We start from the raw sequence: 4121 nt of genomic DNA, 5'->3' as shown, positions 1-4121 counted from the left end.
CGCCCAAAGTTCAGAAGCTTATTCAAGGACAGGCCCGGCTGACCTGGAAGTCGGAGCGTTTGGTCCCCTTCTGCAGAGCGAGCGTGAATCTGCCATTAATTGCCTAGTTGGGAGTGATCAAACGAGTTCTATCACATGCCACCACCGAGGTCCCCTCCGGCTCTTGGAAGACTCCCAAATACCTCCTGGTGATGGATGGAGGGCTGGCAGAGGAGGAGTGAGGAGGCGAGGAGGCACTGGTCCCAGCTTCGTTCTGCTGAGTGCCCTGAGACCCACCCGGTAGGTTGACCTCTCCAGCTTTGCCCCAGGCCTGAGACAGCAGCGCACCATCTGGGAGCATCTGCCCTGCACAGCCCTGGCACACAGTCCCCCCAGCCCCTGCTGTACTATCTCCGTTCCCCAGCAGGGCTTAGGCTGGGCCCATGGCTGGACTCACACATTTCTGGAAACCTAAGTTTAAGCTGAGTGGTCCAGACACACCAGAAGCTAGCTGTAGAGGCCAAGGAAGTTCTGGAAGATAACTCACCTGAGGAAGGGAGGAGCCAGGCCCAGCAGTGGACCCTGTGACAGGCAGCTGTGTGGACGGCCTGGCAGCCAGGAGAATCACGTGTGGTTCACAGAGAGCTGGGGGAGACAGAGGGATATGTGTGCTGTAAATACAAACAAATGGAGCCGGTCGACCCTATAAAACAGGACACAGGCACGGCCCTGACGGTTAGAGCAGCCGCCATGCCCAGAGAGAGCAGACGAGGCCTGGAGAAGCCACTGCGGCCCAACTATCGGAGCATCCTCACTGACATGGATGTCTTCTCGGGGACCGTGATTAGGCCTGTGGTCTCCACTAGTGTGGCAGCTGGCTGGCCTTTGAGCACCTTCCTCAGCGGCCTGGCACCAAAGGAAGGACTCGGGCTCTGGAGACCCAGGGTTCTAGTATCACTTCTGCCACTTCCTTGTAGTATGCCTCGGGGAGATTAATTAAAGACTCTCAACCTGGGATGGGTGATTCCAAAAAAAAAAAATCCACAAATTCTAATACCCCTCTCTTCAGGAGGTGGGGCCCAGTACCCACCCCCCTCTTCTTGAGCATGGGCCAGACTTAGTGACTTGCTCGCAACTAACAGAATAAACAGAAGTGACAGTGTGCAGCCTCAGAGACTTGGTCGTAAGGGGCATTGTGGTTTCCTGCCTGTCCCTTCTCTTGTCCTTGGACCATTTGCTCTGAAGAAGCCAGCTGCCACATCATGAAGAGAGGCCCGCCTGTGAAGAACCGAGGCCTCCAGCCAACAGCTGTGTGAGGGCGCCATCTTGGAATGGATCCTCCAGCCCCACACAACCCCAACCTCATGAGAAACCTTTAAGGATAATCTCCCGGTTACGCTGCTCCTGAATTCCTGACCCATGGAAACCGGGACAATAAGAAACGCTTTCTGTTTTAAGCCAGTATATTTGGGGGGATCATGTGTTATATGGCACTAAATAACAGATACACAAGCCCATCTCAAGGTACTTGTCAGGATTTGCTGAGATGACACACTGGAAGGGTTGGATACCCCACACACTCAGTCTGATGGCTCCTTCCCTCTCTGGGGTTTCTGTGCTCCCATCCCAGGGGCTAAGGCTTGGACTGTGAGTTCTGCTCACTCAGGAGCCAGCCCTCCAGCCAGGTTCCTGACTTCCTTCCCATTTCCCCCAGCGTGCCTCCTGGCCTTGTCCAGAGACAGTGTCACACAGGGATGGGGGGGTGTAGTGGACCTCTCTCTTCTTTTACACAAAGGGTCAAAGAAATCCATTGGCAACCAGTTTAATCCAAATCCTGTGGTAACCTTCTGTATCAAGCTCTCTTCCCAGGCTCACCTTCTACACAGCACAGTCGGAATATCCAAACTGTAAATCAGTTCACACCATTTCTTGCTTAAAAACCTCCAGGGGGCATCTTTAAGTTCGCTGAATAGACACCATGAGCAAAGCCCACCCTCCAGAATTGAAAAAAATTATGGACAAGAAATTATCAGTGAACTTAAATGGTGAAGACATGTCCAAGGGGGCTCAATCCCTTCACGAATCTTGTGATAGACGAATATGTGGAGATGGCAACTAGTGGGCAACAGAACAATACTGGAATGGTGGTAATTTGAGAAAATAGTATCATCATGTTAGAAGCCTTGGAACAAGTATCAACAATGGGTGTGTTCACTGGAAGAAACCAACTGCTTCCATATGTCCCCTCTCCATAGCACCTGTTTTACTACAATATAAAAATCAGGTTATGTATTTTCATACTGAACTTTTTTTTTAAATAAACTTTTGTAATAGTAAAACACACACACACACACACACACACACACACACACACACACACAATCCCAACTCATACTGTGGCCATAAGACTCATGACATGCCCTACCCCTACTCTATGCTCTTATTACAGTCTAAGCTCCTCTTCCTTATGGCCCTCAACTATGTGAAACCTCCACACTTTGTCTCTTCCACGTGAAGCATTCTCCCCCCAGACCTTCCCAAGGCTGCCTCCTTCCTGTCTGTGTCACTTCTTTGGACCCCCAGCCCTACACAGGTCCTCACCACCACATTGTCCTATTTTTTCCTTTTTATCACCAGCTAAAATGACCCATTGGCTTGTTATTTGCCTGAAGGTCACTCTGGAGTGCAGAGATTTGCTGTGTTCTCTCCAGGGCTAGAATGGTACACACATCCAAGAGACACTTGAATGTCTGTGGGTCAAGTGGCTTTTTGAACATCAATCAAATTCCCTTTTGAAAGCTTTGGAGGCAACTTTTTTCATAGAGAACAGTCTGGAAAATCCTTCCATAAAAAGAACAAAGTACCTTCAGACTTTCTAACAGCAGGTCATACCTGTGTCATGATCATTTTAACCCAGGAAGGGTCTTATTGGGGATTTTGAAGCAAAGTGGTGTTCTGAGGGTAGACAAATCATGGGGTCTCTCTGGGCAGCTGTCCCTCTGTGGAGAGCAGACTTCTGAGGTCCACATGGCCCTACCGTGTAAACGTCTTCCCACCCACCAGGAGGGCTGGGATGAGCAAGGGGAACATGAAGAAGCCAGAATGTTCTGAGGTCCTGGAGGTTAGAAGAGGGAAGAGAGAAAGGAGGAAGCAGGACATGGCAGGGGGCTCTCAGAACGAATGACTCCTCCTCAGCTGTTGTCCAGCACTCAGGGTTGTGGCTTCCAGGGCCAACCACCTAGGACTCTGCTTTGCTTGTTCCTTCTTGCAGGACCTGGGGAGCTATGCAGGCTCCCGGAGAACCTCAATGCCAACTGGCCTCCTTGCTTCTCTTGGCACTTGAACACCAACAGAGTCGTCTTCTACAGATAAGGTAGCATCAGTGTTCTGCTTGAGGTACTTCTCCTATTCTCAAGAAAGACCCATCTCTACACAGAATCTCCACTCAGATCTGCCCACTCACCTCCTCCAAAACCCCCGTTCACCACACACACTCTGTTCCCAACCTTGGCCTTCTGTGTTCCCTGACCTGCAAGACTGTTCCGCCATGCCATCTCCTGAGAGAGACCACCCAGACCAGTCTGGTCCCATCCCCTTCACTGTCCCCTGGGGGCACAGCACTGCCACGCTTTCAGCTCTGATGAGCGTCCTTGGTTAGTGCCCATCTCCCTCGCTGCAACAGTCCCATGAAAGCAGGGACTTGCCTGTCCTACCCGCCACTGTGCCCCAAGGGGACAGTGTGGGGATTTCCTGGCACTCAGCAGATGTTCAGAACATACCTACTGAGTAAAAGAAAGACTAGGAAGCTCTGCAGTCAAGGAGGCATTGCTGGAAATGCAATGAAAATGATGGCTGGGTCTGGAGAGCTGGGTGATGACACAGCTACAGCCTGGCTGTGTCTCCTGGTGGGCAGATGTGTGCAGAGATGCTGACGGGGCAGGTTGTGTCCAGTGTGTCCCTTCTGGAAGGGATGGGCCATCTGGGGAAGCCCAGGACATGGTGCCAGGCTGAGACCTGGCCCTGCCTCCTGTCCTTTGCACAGAGAGTGTGAGGTCTGGGAAGGATGTGATGGATGGGGAAGGAGATCTTAGCCCAGGAGAAGTAGAGGAGCTGGGAATACCCAACAATGGAAACACTGAAGG

The 4121-nt window shown here is 51.5% G+C and overlaps 1 pseudogene; it reads left to right on the top strand.

The window, feature by feature from the left end:
• Positions 1 to 1957: 1957 nt before the first annotated feature.
• On the top strand, positions 1958 to 2494 carry LOC124518044 (small nuclear ribonucleoprotein G-like; annotated as a pseudogene).
• Positions 2495 to 4121: the final 1627 nt, after the last annotated feature.

The sequence above is a fragment of the Lynx rufus genome, unplaced genomic scaffold (assembly GCF_022079265.1).
Source record: "Lynx rufus isolate CCGP_SWC_20201006 ecotype Redwood Valley unplaced genomic scaffold, mLynRuf1.p SCAF_23, whole genome shotgun sequence".
NCBI classification, from domain to species: domain Eukaryota; kingdom Metazoa; phylum Chordata; class Mammalia; order Carnivora; family Felidae; genus Lynx; species Lynx rufus.
This window is presented reverse-complemented; position numbering and strand designations above follow the sequence as displayed.